The following is a 21,326-nucleotide window of genomic DNA, read 5'->3' as shown; positions in this document are numbered from 1 at the left end:
CATCTCAGAGTCTGCTTCAGGGAGATCAATACCCTGCTTAGAGCAACGAGCTGGCCAGGAAGATGCCCCCGTCCCAGCCAGGCCACGGCGCTCCTCCCCACATGGTAAGGACCCAGCTTGGTAGCTGGGACACTGGCTCTCTGCCCAGCTCCCACCCAGACCCAGCCTGTGCTTAGCACCGGGCTGCGGGCACAGCCAAACCCCCATGGCTGGAGACACGGAGTCCAGACAAGGGGGGCTAAGGAGGTTCTCACCAGGGTCTGGAGTTCGGGTGGCCTGGCCTGGGGGGAACTAAGTGAGGAGAGCTGGTAGCAGGAAAGGAAATCGCTGGGCCTGGGGGCTCTGGCCAGCTGGGGACGCACAGCCCAGGCCAAGGGGATGGCTCCCCTTAGCCAGTGGATAGTCACCATGCAGCAGAGGCCCAACATGACCTGTTCTGGTTCTTAAAGACCAGCTAGAAATCCTGACCTTTATGTGAAATATCCTGGTCTTTAATGCTGGTTCCATTTCTCAAACACAAGCAAAGAAACAAATAAAACCCAAGTGTGGCTGAGTCTCCCACACGGCAGCGAGAGGAGAGGGAAGGTGCTGTAGCGCTGGCTGTGTCGGGGGTCATTAGCACCCTCTTTTAGACTGCATTCTAACAATTCCCCTTAGGACCTTGCCCATAGCCACCATCCCGCTCATTTCTCTCCTTTGTTCATGGACACACGCCCTGTTGCACAGTCTTTGTCCTCTCCTGTGGTCCAGCTCTTCCTGGATCCACTGAGTCCCCAGTCCGCCTCCCAGAGGGAGTCCCTGTGAGCCCGCTGGATGGTGGCCCATTTCAGGCCCCATGCTGGAGGCTGGGCAGGGCTGATAGTGCCACACTGGACATGGAGGAGCCTGGTGACCCAGGAAGGGTGCTGGGTGGTCAAGTCCTTTGGGAGTGGGGGAGGGGAAGGAGCGTCTGCCCCGGCTGCTCAGGCGGTGTGTGGTGGGGCCTGAAGGCTGATGGGTACTGCTTGGGGTGCTGGATCTGTGCTGCTCAGAAGGGCCTGTCTCCCTTGGGTATGTAAGGGAGGTGACATCACCAGAAGTGCTCTGTGAGAGGAAGCAGCATTTACTGGAAAGATAGTTGGTTAAGAGCAGCCTGGAGTATGGGGGGCGCCTAAGGGTGTGGTGCCAGCAGAACTCAAGGACATGGCAATTGGCAGAGGAGAAACTCGCCTGAAGCAAGGCAAGGAGACAGCTTGGGTGGAGTGGAGGGAGAGTGGAGAAAGGGGCACCATTGCCAGAGATGGCGGCTGCCACTGGGGCCATAGGCCCAAGGCCTAGCAAGAAGCCATGGAGGAAGAGACCAAAGGGCTGCTTTCTAACCAGCTGAGCAGAAGACCAGGGGAACTTGCTGTCATTCTGCAGTGCAGACAACCTCCCAGTGGGCCTCTCGCTCCCAAAGCTTCAGCACACAGGGCTTCATATGAATAGGCCATACACACATGAACATGTGTTTGTGCACTTGTGCATATTTGTGCACATGCATGTGTATATGTATAACATGTGTGCACATGCATGTGTGTATGTATTCACGTGTGCATGTGTATGTTAAAGAAAACAGCCATTTCATGCCAAAGTCAGAGGCCAAGGTTGTCCTGAGACCACAGACCCACGGATAGCTCACAGAGGCCTTTGGACTTCTTCAAGGCACGGAGTGAGGTTCAACCAGCCAACATCTGGGTTACACATTTATTTTCTTAGAGTAAATAATCTTAGGGGTGGGGAACAGCTGACACAGTGTGGTTTTTTTCTCCATGTGATTTCGAAGTGATATCCACCAGGACTTCTGTCCTTAGGCTTCTTTTCTTTTCCCCAGTTGTCAAGGGGAGTAAAGACTCCAGAACTGTGTTTAGTCCTTCAAGGGAAAGTTCACCCCTGGGCGGAGAGAGAAGTGCTCTGTGAGAGGTGCTCAGAGCACCTCTGAGTGCTTCTGATACCAAAATAACCACCAGCTTCCCAGGCCTTTTTGTCTCCTCAGTACGATGCATGAGATGAAAGTTCCTTCTGAAAACTGAGCATCTGAGACCCCATGGGGATGAAGTTCCATGGAGAAGAAGTTGTAGTGCTGCCTCTGCCTCAGGGGTTAGCCTCCAAGTCAGTGAGTGAAGGAAAGAAGCTTGTGTGGTCAAAGTGATTTGCAGGAGCCTCTTCAGTCACTTGCCAAGCACAATTCTTCTGGACCTGTCCACACAACTCCATTCAGTAAATCTCCTGCACACTCAAAGCTTGAGAATCACAAAGACAGTCTAAAGAAAACATTTCTCTCTTCTTCCTTCTTCTTTCCCTTCCAGACCCCACCCTGAAAAGGGTCTGTGGTCAGACATCCAGCTTTTCAAATCTTTCACCTTTAAGATGGCTGTAATCCCTACTGTGTGGGGCAGATGTTGGCTGCCCAACCCAGCAGCTACTTCCAAAAACTTCCACTCTTGCCTTCCTCCCACACCAGAGGCTAGAAAAGCAGCTCATTCCTTTCCCAGTCTCCCTTGCAGTAAGTGTGACCAGATAGCCCAGCTCTGAGTAATGAAATGTGAAAGGGACTTCTGGGAAGGCATTTGTTTCATTTTGTTTTGTTTTACCTTGATAAAAGAGACAGATACCAGATGAGAATGGAGAGGGCTACTCTTTTCCTCCTATTTTCCTTTGAACATGGATGTGATGCTGGATTTGTGGCAGCCATTTGAAACCCTGAGTTGTCAAGCATGAGAGCAAAATGTCAACAGGCTAAGGAAGTCAGAACGTAGTCATGAAAGGAGCTGAGTTCTTCACAGCACCCTTACATTATGGGCCAACTGGGAGACTCATCTGCCTCTGTGATTCTTGTTTATTTGTTAGAATAAGTTCAGACATGAGTGACAGAAAGCCTAAACTGATGATGTTAAAGAAAATATAAGTTTATTTCTTATAGAAATCCAGGCCATAGATGAAAACATGGCTCCACAAATTTCAGGGACCAGATTCAATATGTAGCTTTCATCGTGTGACCTAAGATGTTGCTCAAGCCCCAGCCATCACACGTGGCTCCAGCCACCAAGATGGAGAAAAGGAGAGTTGATAAGCAGGACTTCTCTCTGTAACACACTCTGGAAGTTGCAAGCACCACTTCCATCTACCAGAACTTAGTCACCTGACCACATTTACTACTTGCGGGACTGAGAAAGGTAGGCTCTACTTGGACATCCATGTGCCCAACTAACATTTGACATGTTAAGGAATGACTAGTGGTGACTGCTGCATGAGTAAACATTAAAAGGTTTACATATAGTTAGTCACATTGTCTGTTATTTGCAGCCAATAGCTTTCCTAGCTCATACTCAGTGAATTTCAAAAGCATTTCTCAGATTTCCGTTTCCAACCAACATGGGAAAGTGGGGACTTAATTATTCTTCCTGCATGAAGCAATAACAAACCTGGGCAAAATACAAGAAACAATTACATTCAAAACTTTAGATGTCAAGCTGTGAAGGACAGTGATTCCTGAATGATGAAATCGAATGAGTGAAAGCCAACTTATTGCCTCGAGAGCATTTCCAGGCAGAGGTGCTGGGAGGAGAAACCCAGAGAAACACACAGAAGAGAACCCTGAAGATCTTCAGAGAGTTTCCCTCAAGTAATCAGCTGTAAACATGTCAGTGCTTGTATGTGAGGAAACGAACTGAGGTTAGGAGAAGAACCATTAGAAAGGATTAGAGGGAACAATGCCTGGGGTTGATACAGCTCATATAGGTCCATAGAGTGCCTGTTTCCACCAGCCAGTCTAGGAAACCTCTTAATTCACACAGCATTATATACCATACTCAGGTTGTCTTTCAGATTTATTAGAGCAGCATTTATCTACCAATGGTCTTGCATCAATAACAAATCTGAAAGATGATACTTGAAATGATCAAACTGCTTCCCAATAACTTAACTGAGTACCAGAACAAAATTTAAGAATATTTATAGAAATACAAAGCCAGCACAAACATAGTAAAATTCACAATGTCTGGTACCCAATAAAATATCTTCAGGCATACAAAGAAACAGAAAAATACGACCGTTACTAAAGAAAAATCAAACAATCAAAAGCAAATCAGAACTGACACAGATGTTAGAATTATCAGACTAAGGCATTAAAACATTTATAGTTGCATTCTATATGTATAAAAGCTCAAGTAGAGACCTAAATCAAACTTCTGCAGATAAAAACTACAATGTCTGAGATGAGAAATTAATGGCAAATTACACGTTGCAGAAAAAGAGATGAATGAAATTGAAGACACAGCAAAAGAAATAATATAAGGTGATACACAGAAATAAAAAATATAAAATAAATAAACAGTACATCAGAGGAAACTTCAAGAAACCTAATAAATGTTTAATTAGGATTCCCAAACAAGAGAGAGTTTAGTTAAAAAAAAAAGATATATAAAGAAACAAGGGCCAAAAAATGACAAACTATGATATAAACAATTAATCTACAGATGCAAGAATATCAACAAACCCTAAGCACAAGAAACATAAAGAAAAAGACACCAAGATACATCATGATCAAATTGCTTAAAACCAGTAATTCAAAAAAACCTTAAAATGAGCCATAGGAAAAGGCATATTACATACAGAGGGACAAAGATAAGGATAACAGCATATTTCTTGTTAGAAACAATACAAATGAGAAAACAGTGGAATATCATCTAAATGCTGAAGGAGTGGAGGGTGGGGGAGGATTGTTAACCTAGAACTCTATACTCAGCAAAAAACAAAGGCGAAGTAAAGAAACTTTCAACAATAGCTGAAAGAATTACCAACAGAACCACTCCAAAAAAATACTACCAGAAGTCCTTCAGGCAGAAGGAAAATTATACTAGATGAAAATATGAGTTTATACAAAAGGATGAAGAGCCCTGAAAATGGTAACTATGTGGGAAATGTTAATACTTCTTTCTTATTATCTGAATCTTTCCAAAAGCTAATTGATGGACCAAAAGTAATAACAAGGTATTTTGGCTAATGTAAAGGCTAATGTAAATGAAGGGGCATAATATCACTTGAAGGTGACCTGTGATAAATGATGTTTACTAAAAATTCTAAAGCAACCATTAAAATAACAGTTATAGATATAAGCCAACAAAAGAGATAAAGTGAAATAATAAAAAAATGCTCAATTAAACAAAAATAAATAGACAGGACAAATAGAGAACAAGTAGCAAGATGGCAGATTTAAACCTAGCTATATCAATAAATACATTCAATGCAAATGGTCATGACACTCCAGATAAAAGACAGAGATTTCCAGATAAGAAAGCAAGACTCAAGTGTATGCTACTATAAGAAATCTATTTCAAAAATAAAGTCACAAATAAGTAAGAAGTAGGAGGATGGGAAAAGATATACCATGCTAACACACATCAAAAGAAATATGTAGTAGCTATTATATATCAATATCAGACAAAGTAAATTTCAGAGCAAAGAATATTACCAGAAATAAAAAAGGTAATTTCATATTACCATTATTAATGGAGCCAACTCATCAAGAAAAATAACAATCTAAAACATTTGTGCACCTAATAACAGAACCTCAAAATACACTAGCCAGCAAGTGATAGAACTTCAAGGACAAATAGATAAATCCACAATCATAATCTAATATTTAAATACTCTGACCTCAATAATTGATAACAGATAAAAGAAATAAACAGAAAATCAGCCACAATATAGAAGCCTTAAATAACACTATGAACAAACTTGCCCTAATGGACATTTATAGAACACTCAATTCAATAACAGTAGATACATATTCTTTTGTAGTGCATGAAGAACATTTACCAAGACTGACTACATTCTGGGCCATAAAACTGTCCCAATAAATATTAAAGGATCCAAGGTCACATAAAGTCTATTTTCATATTATAACAGAATTAAATTAGAAATCAATAACTAAAAGATAACCTGGAAATCCCCCAAGTATTTGAGAAGTAAGTAGCATACTTTTAAATAAGCCATGGGCAAAGGAAGATATTTTTTAAAATTGTAAAGGTTTTTGAACTGAATAAAATCAAAATGTGACATATTAACACTTGCAGATGTTATTAAAGCAGTACTTAGAGAAAATTTATAGCACTGATGCTTGTATTGGAAAAGAGGAATGATCTCAAATCAATGTCCTTAGTTTTCACCTTAAGAAACTAGGGGAAAAAAAAGCAAATTACGTTTAAATAAAGCAGGTCTGGGCACGGTGGCTCACTCCTGTAATCCCAGCACTTTGGGAGGCTGAGGCCGGTAGATCACCTGAGGTCAGGAGTTCAACACCAGCCTGGTCAACATAGTGAAACCCCGTCTCTACTAAAAAACAAAAATTAGCCGGGCATGGTGGCGGGCGCCTGTAATCCCAGCTACTCGGGAGGCTGAGGCAGGAGAATTGCTTGAACCCGGGGGGCAGAGGTTGCCGTGAACTGAGAAGGCGCCATTGCACTCTAGCCTGGGCGACAACAGGGAAACTCTGTCTCAGAAAAAAAAAAAAGAAAGAAAGAAAGAAAAAGAAAAAAGAAAGAAAGCAGAAGTAATAAAGATTAGACTGGAAATAAGTGAAATAGAAAACAGAGAGGGTGAGAGAGTGTGCGTGGCGGCATGTGAGTCCTGTTTTATTATTCCTATAGTGCTCTGTAAGCTCATTTTTCTGCAGCTCTTGTGTGTTTTCTTGTTTTATTTCTTCAATGTCTGCCTCTCTGCTCTCTCCTAGGTCTGCCAGCCAGAAGAGCAGATCTGATTTGAGGGCAGCTGGGAAGCCGTCCAATCTGGAGAGCCTCTACAATTAGCAAAACAAGGTCTGGAATTCCTGGACTTCACTCCTTGTTAGCGAGAAAGCGAAACACGTGATGTTCTGCTTTGCTCTCAGTGTCAAAACCTGGTGCTCATGGGCCCTGGCGGCTACACAGAAAGCCCTGAGGACTGAAACCCTGCATGGGTACATTTTGATGGGGCAGGAAGAAAAGTTCTGAAGTGTGGAGAGCAGAGGTCCAGAGCACTCACTGATTTAGCCACAGAAGAAACAGATGCGGAAACCGGGGCACAGCAGGCGAAGTGAAACTTCCCATGTTCCAGCAAAGCCCAGTCCATAACGTGAGGCTTTGTGAGGTTTGTGTGTGCGACCTTCACCCCTTCACCTGGACCCTCTCTTTGTCCTCCTTTCGCACCCAGTGATGTGTGGCCTGGATCACTTCCCTGCCCTCAAGTCTTGCCCTGGCCTGACGTTCAGCGGACCCTCCGTGCATTAAGGATGGAGGATGGTTCCTTGTGCTTTCTCTACCAGGTGCACTTGTATCTGCTCGGAATTCTGGAAGAGCAAAGACCCACTGGCCCCGCTAATCCATCTATTGATCCTGCCCCGGTCAGCAGGCTGGGTCTAGCCTCCACACTGCCGCTGCTCAGGGTCTGTGGAGGAAGTCGCTGCAGCCATTCAGCCAGGTGGGGCTTTCACAGGGGTGAGGGCAGCACAGAGCTCAGAACCTGGGGCTCTGGTTGCAGGAGGACTGCAAGTGATGAGCCCACAGAGCATGGGGACGGGGAAAGGGGAAGCCGGAAAGCCGCACATTGTGAGCAAGGAGTCACAGGGGAGATGGGGAGCCATGGGAGGATGCCTGTCCAGTTGTCACTGCCCACACCTACCGTGCAGTGGAGGAAGACCCCCGACGCTCTGGGCCTGCCTTGGGGGCACCCGGTAGTCCCCAGGCAAGGACTGACCTGTCTCCGCTGGGAGGACGCGCTGCACAGGGCAGATGGAAGTGCCTGCGAGGGCCAGCCTGAGCTGTGAGGTGGTGGGGTCCAGTTGTTATAGGCACAGGACGCCACAGCAAGGGAAGGGAGGGCAGAGGCCAGGAAAGGAAGCTGCTCAGGGGTCGGATGGCCTCGTTCCTGCCCACCACAGCAATTACTCCTGAAACTGGGACCACCCTGCTCTAATGTCCCCTGGCCAGGGTGGGGACAACCTGACTCATTGTAGCCTGAAGTCCCCGGGTCCCCAGAGCCCCCGTTGCTGATACACAGCAGGGTGATTCACCCCCCTGTGGGGCTCCTGGAGCCTCCCCTCATGGCAGCCAGCTTCTGAGGCCCATGCTACCGGTATGTCACCACATGTGGGGGCACGTACACCCCATATGAGTTTGCCTGGGTTGACACGACAAACTAGCAAAGACCGGGGGCTCAAACAACAGACTTCTATCGTCTCTCAGTCACGGAGCCTGGAAGTCTGAGATCAGGGTGTCTGCAGGGTGGGCTTCTCCTGAGGCCTCTCTCCTTGGCTTGCAGATGGCCGCCTTCTCCCTGTGACCTCGCGTGGTCATCCCTCTGTGCATGTCAGGGTGGTCATCTCCTCTTTTTTTTTTTTTTTTTTTTTTTTTTTTTGAGATGGAGTGTCGCTCTGTTGACAGGCTGGAGTGCAGTGGCGTGATCTCGGCTCACTGCAAGCTCCGCCTCCCAGGTTCATGCCATTCTCCTGCCTCAGCCTCCTGAGTAGCTGGGACTACAGGCGCCTGCCACCATGCCCGGCTAATTTTTTGTATTTTTAGTAGAGATGGGGTTTCACTGTTTTAGCCAGGATGGTCTCGATCTCCTGACCTCGTGATCTGCCCTCCTCGGCCTCCCAAAGTGCTGGGATTACAGGCATGAGCCACCGTGCCCGGCAGTCATCTCCTCTTTTTATGAGTATAGCAGTCATACCAGATTAGGGCTAACCAATGAGTTCATTTTAACTAAAAGCTCCTAGATACGATAAATGAATTCAGTAAACTTTCAGGATACAAAATCAATGTACATAAATCAGTAGCACTGCTATACGCCAACAACAGCCAAGCTGAGAATCAAATCAAGAACTCAATTCCTTTTACAACAGCTGCAAAATAAATAAATAAACACATACATACATACATACATACATACATACATACATACATACTTAGGAATATACTTAACCAAGGAAGTGAAAGATCTCTACAAGGAAAACTACAAAACACTGCTGAAAGAAATCATAGATGACACAAAGAAATAGAAATACATCCCATGGTCATGGATGGGTAGAATCAATATTGTGAAAATGACTATAATGCCAAAAGCAATCTACAGATTTAATGCAATTCCCATCAAAATACCATCATAATTCCTCACAGAAGTAGAAAAAACAATCCTAAAATTTATATAGAACCAAAAAAGAGCCTGCATAGCTGAAGCAATACTAAGCAGAAAGAACAAATCTGGAGGCATCACATTACCTGACTTCAAACTATATCACAAGGCTATAGTTACCAAAACAGCATGGTACTGGTATAAAAATAGGCATATAGACCAATGGAACAGAATAGAGAACCCAGAAATAAAGCCAAATATTTACAGCCAACTGATCTTCAACAATGCATACAAAAACATAAAGTGAGGAAAGGACACCCTGTTCAACAAATGGTGCTGGGACAATTGTCAAGCCACATGTAGAATGAAACTGGATCCTCATATCTCACCTTATACAAAAATCAAGTCAAGATGGATCAAAGCCTTAAATCTAAGAACTGAAACCATAAAGATTCTAGAAGATGACATCAGAAAAACTCTTGTAGACATTGGCTTAGGCAAAGAATTTATGACTAAAAACACAAAAGCAAATGCAACAAGGACAAAATAAATAAATGAGATATAATGGAGCTAAAAAGCTTCTGCACAGCTGCTAATAATAATAATAATAATAATAATCAGCAGAGTAAACAGACAACCCGCAAAGTGGGAGAAAATCTCTACAATCTATACATCCAGCAAAGGACTAATATCCAGAATCTGCAAGGAAATCAAACAAATCAGAAAAAAAAAAAACCTAATAATCCCATCAAGAAGTGGGCTAAGGACATGAATAGAAAATTTGCAAAAGAAGATATACAAACAACCAACAAACATATGAAAAAATGCTGAACATCACTAATTATCAGGAAAATGCAAATCAAAACCGCAATGAGATACCACCTTACTCCTGCAAAAATGACCATAATTAAAAAATGAAAAAATAGTAGATGTTGGCATTGATGTGGTGAAAAGGGAGCATTTCTACACTGCTGGTAGGAATGTAAACTAGTACAACCACTACGGAAAACAGTATGGAGATTCCTTAAAGAACTAAAAGTAGAACTACAATTTGATCCAGCAATCCTGCTACTGGGTACCTACCCAGAGGAAAAGAAGCCATTATATGAAAAAGACACTTGCACACGCATGTTTATAGCAGTACAATTCAGAATTGCAAAAATATGGAACCAACCTAAATGCCCATCAACCAATGAGTGGATAAAGAAAATGTGGTATATAAACATGGAATACCATTCAGCCATAAGACAGAATGAAATAATGGCCTTTGCAGCAACTTAAATGGAGCTGGAGGCCATGAATAATGAATAAGTTAAGTAACTCAGAAATAGAAAACCAAATATCATATGTTCTCACTTATAAGGGGGAGCTAAGCTATGAGGATGCGAAGGCATAAGAATAATACGATGGACTTTGGGGACGTGTGGGGAGAGGTGGGTGAGGGAAAAAAGACTACATACTGGGTACAGTGCACACTGTTTGGGTGATGGGTTCACCAAAATCTCAGAAATCACCACTAAAGAACTTATCCATGCAACCAAAAACCACCTGTTCCCCAAAAATGACTGAAATAAAAAAAGAATATACTGGATTGTGAAACCATAAATGGATTCAAATTTATATGAAATTTAGTATATGATAGAAAGCAATATTTTACAACAGTGGGGCAATAATAAATTAATTAAAAAGTAGTGTTAGGTCAACAGGCTTATCATTTGGAGTAAAAGTTAGATACATTGCATGATATCTTACATCAAAATAAGTTCCAGATTCATTACTTAAGCATAAAGATGAATAAGGCTGTTAAAATATGATGCTAGAAAAAAAAACAGGTGACTCTTTTAGCAAATATAAAACAGGGCAAGTATAACACTGTAGCTAGAAACTATAAAAGAAGACATTTCAAGGTTTAACTAACAAAATTTTAAAAATTAAGTTTAGAATTAATCACCACACAGAAAGTTACTAAGGCGCCGTGGCACGTGCCTGTTGTCCTAGCTACTTGGGAGGCTGAGGTGGGAGGATTGCTTGAGCCCAGAGTTCAAGTCCAGCTTGGGTAACATAACAAGACCCTGCATCTAAAAAACAAAACAAACGAAAAAAAGAAAGTTACTAAAGAAATGATCAACTAGAAAATAAAAATGTTTGTATCACAAAGTTAATACCCTAAAGTATATACATAATTCTTACAAACTAAGAAGAAAGGAGATGAACATCCCCTCAAAATAATGAGCAATAACAACTGCCAACTTTTCCTATTTGAGAATGGAAGCTGCCTTAATGAATTAATTTGTATTCCCTTCAGAACAAACTTTTGAAGTAGTTACTGTGTTTTCTACACTTTGGAGGTAAGGAATCAGAAGCTTAGGGAATGTAACCAAACTCCCACATTCACTCGGCTGGACTTGCAGATTCAGGCCATAGCCCTAGACATGCTAGGTGCTAATCCCTAGGCTGCAGGCCTCTCTTGAAAAGACAAGGCATCTAAATTGCTAAGAAATATAACTTGGCAGATTAAGAATGTATGTTGCGGTCTGGCGTGGTGGCTCACGCCTGTAATTCCAGCACTTTGGGAGGCCAAGGCGGGTGGATCAGGAGGTCAGGAGATAAAGACCATCCTGGCTAACACGGTGAAACCCCGTCTCTATTAAAAATACAAAAAATTAGCCGGGCATGGTGGTGGGCGCCTGTAGTCCCAGCTACTCAGGAGGCTGAGGCAGGAGAATGGCGTGAACCCGGGAGGTGGAGCTTGTAGTGAGCAGAGATCACGCCACTGTACTCCACCTGGGCGATAGAGCGAGACTCCAAATATAAATTTAGCACACATTAAAGATAACAGTAAGATTTTTCAAGCCCCCCTGAGGCTGAGAAACATGAACAATGAGTAACACCCAGCATTAGTGACACTGTGGGATGTTAAAGAAAATATTATTCAATATTTAAATAATACCTTGTTAAAGCATGGCAAGGTAGGCTTTATTCAGGACCATTGTGATACGTACAGGGACAACAGCAATGGGACTGTGCAGTGGGGAAGAGAGATCAGCATCAACTATGAATATACCACAGACAAGTCGGAATTTACAACCAGGAGCCAGACTAGGGTCAGTGGATGGGAAATGACTAAGAAGAAGCATCAGGGTTTAGGGGGTCCCTGGCTAATCCAACCTAACAGTGTTCTTGCTGAAGACAGGTCAGCATAACCAACATCACCTGGGGGATGGTGGTGGGTGAAGAATCTGATCAGACATGAAGGACAGGGAGTTCTTGCCAAACTGACTTAGCTTTGTTCTTGCTAAATCTGGATTTTGCAAGGAAGTGCACAGATGGGTCAAGGGGAAGGTTCAGAAGCCTGACTAAAGTTTGGCCAAGCATATCATCTTTGTCAAGGGACAGACAGTCTCACTTGTTGGTAGCCATGTGAAGCTGATCACATCTCTGGGTGGAGGGGAGGGTGCCAGGGGAGGGGAGGAGGCACTGATCTGGCCATGGCACTCGGGATACGAATGTGGATGCCTTTGTATCCTCAGTGCCATACTTTGTATCCTGGGTTGGTTTGGGCCTTTTGACCAAACCAACCGGGAAACTAATCTTAGAGCAGCATATGGTGACTGGGGTACAGAGACAGGCTTTGAGCAAAGGCCTGGATGTAGTTCCCAGCGTTGCCCTCACTAGAAGTGTAGGCTTGGGCCAAGGAAGCTGGAGGTTCTTCATCTTCCAAAGTGGATAGTAACTGTATCTGCTCTTAAAGTTGTTGTAAGGACCAGCAGGCTGTAGAAGAGCCTAAGCTGTTTGTGTCTTCTGTGATTGTTTGCTTTTTAAAAACAATGATCTGACAGCTGTTATTGGAATATATATTTATATATGTATGTAGTTGTTTATGAGCATATATGTATGTGTATATGTATGTATATGCATGTGTGTATATATGTGTGTGCATGCTCATGTGCATCTATGTGTATCTATATGCATGTGCGTATAAGTGCATGCATGTGCATGTATATGTGCACATGTGTATGTGTGTATTATGTGTATATATGAATCCATAGAAGTATGTATATATGCACATATATACATGTTTGTGTGTATCTATGCATGCATGGACATGCACGTGTGTATGTGTACGTATCTGTGTGTGTGTGTGTGTGTGTGTGTGTGTATGGAGGGGCAGGGCCACTGGCAAAAGACTTGGCTTTAGAAGTAGAGAGGCTCTGACAGGGAGGTTTCTTCCTAGCGGCAGGGCAAAGGGAGCAGAGATGCTTGGAAGGGAAAGAAGGAACCCGATTTTCTCTGGAGAGGGCCCCCAAAGCCCGTGCAAGGCTCGTTCTTGGGCTGCTGACCTCAGCAGCAGAGATGGGGCAAAGTTAGAGAGGCCAAATGCAACCAAGGGTCAGCCTGCAAGCAGAGAAAAGTGCTCAGTTAAAAAATTACTCGAGCCACCCTTTGGACTGACTGAAGGCCTTGCTCTTCCTCCTGCCCCACAGGCTATCAACTGGTGTATGGCTTAATTATTGACGTTTAAAAGTGAGTTAACTGCTTTCTTACAGATGAATCGCAATTAATAAATGTGGAACGAATGAGAGACGAAGACGATGAGCACCAGAGGACTGCAGGGAGCACAGCTGAGGCAACATCACCAGAGGATAGTAAAATTAGCAGACAGAGATCTAAGCACAAACAGTGTCTCTGTGTAGCCTTAAAGCATCTCTTTGAATATTTAATGGTTACAAAGGAAAAACAGTGAGTTGATGGGGGAGAACCCTGGCAGGCACCACCCTAACCAAGAGATCAAAGTTGGCATGACCAGGCACAAGGCACACTAACAGCCCACACCCACTGATCTGGCCCACCGAAAATGCACATCACTTCTGTGGCATTGCCATGGAATTTCCAAAAAGGCATTACCTCAGTCCAATGCAGAGAAGGCGTCAGGCAGACCTAGGCGGAGAGACTGTCCAAGAGCGACAGACCCATCCTCTTAAAAAGCCGGCCCTGACACAGAAAGGAGACAGAGAGAGGTGACAGCCAAATGCACGTGGGAGCTGGGAACAGAGGAGGGCGCTGGGGGGGGCCTGCCTGCCGTCCAGCTCTCGAGACCACGGCGAGGTGAGTCTCAGCTCTCATAATCGCACTCTGATTCATGGAATGCCGGCATGAGAAGAGGCTGGGGGTGGGGAGGCTGCTTTCGCAACTCTTCTATAAGTCTAAAATTATCTCAAAATGGGACACTTTCAAAAGTGAGTTCATGAATAGAAATAGGCAGTGGCAGTGTATGTGTCACCCTCTAAGCATATTCCATGGCCCTTGCTAGGATCCGACTTGTGCTGATTTAGGAACAAATACTGCAGGTGAGATGACACCACCATGAGCACTTTCTGCAGGGTCTTCTGGACAGGCACGGAAGGGGCTACCGGAGCCCTGGGGTGAGAGGCATTTAGAGTCTGACGTTGACACATCTCAAACCAGACCTCTCTCAGACAGCCCAGGCCCTGTGGCCACCAGGTGTGTGCTTACACAGGCCAGAAATGCTTCACCCCTACAGTCATGTCTGGGTTCTCCACAGCTCCTCCCAGACCCCGAGGAGGCGCCTGGAATGTAACCTGGCCAAAACGGAGCTCCAGATACCACCCACCCACAAGCCAGCTTCTCCTCTGTCTTCCCTAGGTCAGAAAATGGTCCCAAACCAATAACTCATCATCTTTTCTTTTTGAGACAGGGCCTCACTCTGTCATCCACTGCTAGAGTGCAGTGGCACAATCATGGCTCATTGTACCCTCAACATACCCAGCTCAAGCGATTCTCCCACTTCAGCCTCCCAAGTAGCTGAGACTACAAGTGTGCACCACCACACCTGGCTAATTTTTTTTTTTTTTTTTTTTTTTTTTAGAGATGCAGTCTTGCTATGTTGCCCAGGCTGGTCTTGAACTCCTGGGCTTAAGCGATCCTCTCACCTCAGCCTCCGAAAGTGCTGGGACTAGAGGCATGAGCCACCGCCCCTGGCCTAAACATCATCTTTGATTCTCTGTTTCTTTCATGCTCTCCTGTTTGCTCTGCCTCCAAAATCTATCCTTAGTCCATCACTTTTTCCCCCTCTGCCCCTTCGTCTCTTCTCCACCAGGCAGACAACTGAGCCTTTTAAACCTCCATCAGATTTGTCCTCTCCTGGCTTGGACCCCTGCAATGACTTCTTACCTGGGTCCAGCCTCCTCTGCCCCTCCTGCCACCTGCAGACCTTCGAAAGGTCCTCTTTGTCTCCTTCTGGGAGCTGCACCCCTGCCCTGTCTTCCTGCTAAGCACTGGCTGCTTCCCTCCCCTCGTCCAGACTCAACCCCACGGACACCTCCCCCACTGCTGCTCGCTCGCTCTCCCTTCTCATCTCATCCTCTTTCCTCTGCAGTGCTTATTCCTGCCTGGAATGCTCTTCACTGATCCTCGTGTTTATCAACCCCACTCTTCTAATGCCCATCCGTGAGAGCAGGGCCTTCTCTTTCCCTGTTTTGTATCTCAAATCTAGAACAGCATCTTGCACACAGTAGATGTTCAATAGACACTCCTTAAGTTAATTACTTAGTGAATTAGCCACTTTCCCTTCTTTAACTGTAGCCCTCCCTTGGGGAGGAGCAGGAGCTGGGCAGGCGAGATGGCCCAGGGGTTTTCTGGAGGGAAAGATAGCAATAGAAACTGTTGGCCCTGTGGCTGAGTCTGTGGGGAATGGAGAGTCATTTGGGGTGACATAGGGTCACCTGGAGCCTGCTAATTCCTCAGAAGTGGTGGAACTCTTCCCACCTGTTAATGAATGGCCCGGTGTGGGAACTGGGACCCCAGCCCTGTGCTTCCCTGGAGCCAGTCTGTACCTGGCCTCAGGTAATCATGCCACAGGGAATCTGCTCCACATCCTGGGAAGTGAAGAAAGAAGAAATCAACCAAACAGCAGGGTGCAAAGGAGGGGGCTCGCCTTGGGGACTGGAATGAATGCTCCTCTGTGGTTTTACTGTTTCAGCCACTTCTGTGGACACTTAGGGTGTGGAGGGAATGAATTAGGCGAGTCGTGATGGCAGCAGGCCACAGAAATTAAAGGGATGGCATTTGTTGAGTGGGTACTCGGGGACTTCTGGGCTGAAGTAAGAGGAGGCTAAGCCCGGCAAGGAGCAGGGATCACAACAGTTCCAGGGCACCTGGCTGGCTGGCCCAGCCATGAGATTTGAAACCTCGTCTCCTGGTGCTGCCAGATCCATGGAGCCTGAGTTCTAGGTCTCTGTTCATCCCTAACATTCCTGGGTGACCAGCTGATCAGCCAGCCACAGGCAGGTGGCAGAGTCCTGGTCACAGATGCAACCGGCCCAGGGACATCTGTGAGCCTGGAGAAAGCACACATCAATGGCAAAGGCCGGGACGCAGCCAGCTGGGAGAGTGGCAGCCCCGGCCTCCTTCCCTCCTCCAGGGAGCATTGCTGCTGTGGTTTAGGAACACTCGTTTGCAGTTTACTTATTGACCAGCCAAAGTCTTGACAGTTTTAAAGAACACTCTTTAACTTATCTCAATGTCCAATTTCAGCCCTCCCAGTTCTGGCGAACCTTCCTCTGTCCCGACCTTGGTTATTCATTCCATGTGGGCTCCTCTTTCTTCTTAGCCTCTCCACCTACATTGTTCTGGATGCTTCTCAAGCTTTTCTCCTGCTCAGCTGGACCTCTTTTGTGCGGTGTCAGTCTGATGTTTCGCAGCTTCCAGGCATTATTTTCAGGGGTCTTTTGCAAGTCTCCTATTTTTGCCCTCATTAAAAAATATCGTGGGCTGCTCTGGTCTTAAGGTTGCTGTGCCCTCTTTCATTTCCTTGTAAGTAGGTTTCTGCCATCCTCTGAAATTTCAAGTGGGGAGCCACCTGGAGGCTAGGTGAACAGGGCAAGGGCATTGCCCCTTCCTGTGGGAGCCCCTCCCTAGGTCACACGTGACTTTTCTTCCACTTGCTCAGAAGTCTTTCCATTTAACTGCCTTTCCTCTTCAGCAGCTGCTGAGGGTTCCTGGTTGTGGGAGAATGTTTCAGACATGGCCCTCTGTCACCTTCTCTGAAGGCAGTGGCCTGTAACAAGATGAAAGTGGATAAAGATAAAAAAGATTCAAAAAATGGTAAAAGTACAGAATGAGACATTTTGACAAGGCTTATATGAAAATTTTGAAGTAACTCCGTCAAATGCCTACATTAAATGTAAAAGTGGTATATACTTTAAAATTGCCAACTAATATGTAAAGTGACCCAGTTCTGTTTTCTTCCAGATTCAGAAGGGAATTGGGCCATTCCTTCTCCAAAGCAGAACGTACTGCAGCTGTGAGAGTTCTAGGAGAAAATTCAGGTGGATTCTTCTGTAATCTTGGAATGGAGGCTAAGCCTGGCAACAATGCTAGAAAACAGTGCGGAAGTTTGACAGATTTAGCCACATACAATGGCAAATGACAAACTGTAAAAGGAATTCTTGTGAGACAGAGGAAGGAAGGAAGGAAGGAAGGAAGGAAGGAAGGAAGGAAGGAAGGAAGGAAGGAAGGAAGGGGCACCCTAATAGGGCAAACAGTAGTATAGGTCAGAAATAACTTTGAAAGAACCACAGGGTGCTGGTGGGCCAATCAGGGACAGACAGACCCCCTCTTCCAGGGACTGGGCTGGGCTGGGGTGGGGTCCACAGGTGCAGCCCTGGGGCTGGGCTTGCCTGTCTGCATCCAAGCATCCCCGTGCTTTCCCTGTGAGCTGGCAGTCCCCACTATGAGATTCTAGCCTGGGAATGTGCTATAGGGAAGCTTACAGCAGCAGATCATAGAAAAGCAAAATAGAAATGTGAAAGGAAAATAAAAACTTGGGACCCCTATTCCCTCCGCCAAAAGAAAAAAAAAAAAAGCTGAAAGTGGAGTCATGCAAGAAGCTGCCTTTCCCTTTGTTCCTAAGCAGATAGAGACAGATAAAAGGTTAAAGATCTCCACTCTGCACTCACCTTATCTTGTGTGAAGAGTCGAGTTACTGAGCATGGGACGAACACATAATTGACCATTCCCCTACATGCTCCTTTTCTTTTGCAACATTTGGATTCAGTAATGTGACCATACCCTCCCTCTGTCCCCTCCAGCTGGCTTTTTCCTTTAAATACTGAAGCCCTCGAAATCATCTTTGGAGAAAGGCACAGACCTGTCTCCCAAGACGTGTCCTTAATCTTGGCAAAGTAAACTTCTAAGTTGATCGAGGCTTGTCTCAGATATTTTCAGGTTTACAGAAAGAAATTCAATTTCAGTCACAAACAGAATGATAAAATAAGTTGTTACGCATCCATAGAAAGAAGATATTAACATGGTAAGCCCTGTATTTATTAACCTATGCTTACGATAAATAAAAACAGGCTGTATGGTCAAAGGTGGAATACAGCTATAAGGAGAGAAGACGTGAGAAATGTATCGTCTTTTAAATTCGTTTCCTTTATTACTAGTGAAGTTGAGGATATGCTCCTATTTAGGGGCCGGTTACTTTGTCTTCTGTGAATTGCCTGTTAAATCCTTACCCATTTCCTACTCTTTTCTTATTGATTGGAAAGACATGTTTATGCAACACAGATATTAACCATTGGCACATTACTTCTATTGTAAACTATTTTCTCCCTGCCTGGAATTTGTCCTTTAATTTGTTTAAGGAGGCATTCATTTAGTTTTTGCAATATTCAAATCTGTCAGTCATTTCCTTTACGGTTTCCAGGTTTTGTTTGCTGCTTAGTAAAAGCCTTCTTCACCATAGGATTTTAAAAATATTCTTCCATATTTGGCTCTAAAACTTTTATAGATTTTTTAAATGTTTAGCTCTTTAATACACCTGGAGTTTATTCTTGCAAATGGTAAGAAGATTCTAACATTGGTTTCAAAATGGATAGTGAGTTTTCCCCAAAGCCTCTGTTGACCTTCCATCTTTCCAGCTTGGCTTTGAAAGGTCTCCTGTATCAAATACTAAATTTCCCCATAAACATGAATCTGTTTCTGGATTTTCTGTGTGAATTACTGAGGTCTTTTTGGAGGTTTTCGAAATCATCTTCAGGATTCCTATATATTTTCTCTTTCAGATGAACTTTCAAATCAGCTTCTCAAGTGTCAACATCCTGTTGCGATTTTCATTGATATTGAACTGAATTTATAGATTTTGTAAGCAGAAAAAAATTATTTTAATTTTTTGAGAAAAAAAGTTTTAAATGGTTTGTTTTCAGACTGTGTCAAGATATCCCTACCTCCGAAGTTGTCAGGTTTGCGGACCTCGGGGTGAAGCGTGGGGCTGCTGGAGGCGTCCAGCCCTGACTGTGTGTCCAGGACAATGAGCCCCGAAGTGAGCGGGCCGCGTGCTGTTGGCGCAGCCAACTTCACGCCCTCTGTCCAGGGAGGACTAAGGGACAAGCTGCAGCAGGCGCAGAGGACGCTGTTGGTGTCTGGGAGGCCGCTGGTACAGGGCGTTGGGCGTGGCTCCTTTCCAAGTGCCTTGCACTTTCCAGGCTGGGCTGCAGAAGCAGGCTCGGGGGCGACTCGCGTGGGGACTGAAGCAGCCAGCCTTGGCACCTGCCCACAGCAAATAACTGCCTTGACTTGATCTGGTTTTTTTGAAGAAAGTTTTATTCATACCCATTATGTGCGCATGTGTAAATTCAAATCCACGGCTTGCCGGAGCCTGGGCTTTCTCGAACATCAGTTGCTCCCATGCTACCATTTTGCAGTTTGCCCGTCTCCAGTAGATGATTTCTGAATATTTTAATCAACTCATTATTAACCATTCACACGTCTACCTTAGCCTCATTTTAAGCAATTGCACCTGTGGGTTTCACAGGCCTGCTGTATTTTTAGTACATATTAAATAAAGCATGTCTGTTGGGGCGTGCTGTGCTTGCCCACCTGCCACGTCGAGTCATTGTAGCCGCACGGGGGCAGAGAGGACGAAGCCTGAGTCCGGGTGCCGAAGGCGTTGGTCTTGCCCGGGCTTTGGCCCCAGCCGCTGCCAAAGACCTAGAGGAAAGAATTTCAGCGTTAGGGCTTCATACGCCTACCGTGGAATCAGGACTTCGACTCAGCGCTCCAATTACTGGGGCGGTGAAAGGCGTATCCCCGCGGCGCGGCGCCTGAGGGAGCCTCTGGAGCAGATTCCCATGCACAGACCCTCGCGGTGATGGGGACGGAGGGGGAAACCCAGGCTCCCGAGCAAGCTGGGGCTGGCTTGGGGCCAAGGAGTGTCCTTATTCTGCAGCTCCCAGAGCTCACAGGAGGGGGCTGGGGAGGAAGCGGACAGCCGGGAGTAGGGGCAGAAGAAAGCGCCCACATCAACTGGCTGGCACGAACCACATGTCCCTTAGAACGGGAATCCCTGCCGGGTGAGGGAGGCCGGAGCTGAGCCGCAGCCCCAGGAAGGGCGGGGCCTCTTCAAAGCATTCCCTCCGCAACGCTCTGGTAGCCCTGGGACTCCAGCCTCGCCTGCCAGCCCCAGCTCAAAAGGCCTCTGTCTCCCTCGGGCCTGGGGGTGGGAGCAGCCTCAAGATAATGGAGTGCGTGAGCTGGGGCCTCATTCAGACCTCTCCCCACCGTAAGGAGAGAACAGAGGGCCCGGACAGGGAGCGGGGGACTGGGCAGAATCACACAGCCAGCCAGGGGCTCCAGCTACAGTCCCCTGAACCAGCCCAGGCCATCCCTGACTCCCAGGGGACACTGGTAGCTGTTTTGGCTCTATTGGGGCCGGGGGGGGGTAGGGGGAGGCTAATGCTATGGAAAACATGCCGTAGGCATCGTGCAAAATGGACCAGAAGGAAAATTTTTAAAGTGGGACAAATACAGTATAGAATGCTAAGCTAATATGCTTAAACATCTTAAAGCAATACATAATTTTTAAAAGAAATGTCAGGCCAGGGGTGATGGCCTGTAATCCCAGCACTTTGGGAGGGAGAGGCAGGAGCATCCCTTGAGCCTAGGAGTTTGAGACCAGCCTGGGCAACATAGGGAGACCTCGACTCTTAAAAAAATAAAATAAATGTCAAGTACTAAAATTAACTCAAGATATTAAAAAAACACTGGAAAAGAAATCTCACTTAAGTGCAAGTCTCAGAATCATAGCAAAGCAAATGTAAACCAAAAATTAAATTCTAAGGCTCCCCCCAACCATCTGAATGGACCCCTCCTCTTGGCCAAAGGTATTCCAAAGTTAA

At 45.5% G+C, this 21,326-nt stretch overlaps 1 long non-coding RNA gene across 1 annotated transcript; it reads right to left on the bottom strand.

Annotated features, from left to right (window-relative positions):
• Positions 1–8,589: 8,589 nt before the first annotated feature.
• On the bottom strand, positions 8,590–20,491 carry LOC735704 (uncharacterized). The gene is made up of 3 exons (XR_008547076.1): positions 18,108–20,491; positions 14,035–17,206; positions 8,590–11,207 (listed from the first exon to the last, which is right to left on the bottom strand). It is a non-coding gene; the product is annotated as an uncharacterized LOC735704 (long non-coding RNA).
• Positions 20,492–21,326: the final 835 nt, after the last annotated feature.

This window comes from Pan troglodytes, chromosome 2 (assembly GCF_028858775.2).
Source record: "Pan troglodytes isolate AG18354 chromosome 2, NHGRI_mPanTro3-v2.0_pri, whole genome shotgun sequence".
In the NCBI taxonomy this organism is placed as follows: domain Eukaryota; kingdom Metazoa; phylum Chordata; class Mammalia; order Primates; family Hominidae; genus Pan; species Pan troglodytes.
The sequence above is the reverse complement of the archived record's forward strand: the minus strand, read 5'-3'. Positions and strand labels throughout refer to the sequence as shown.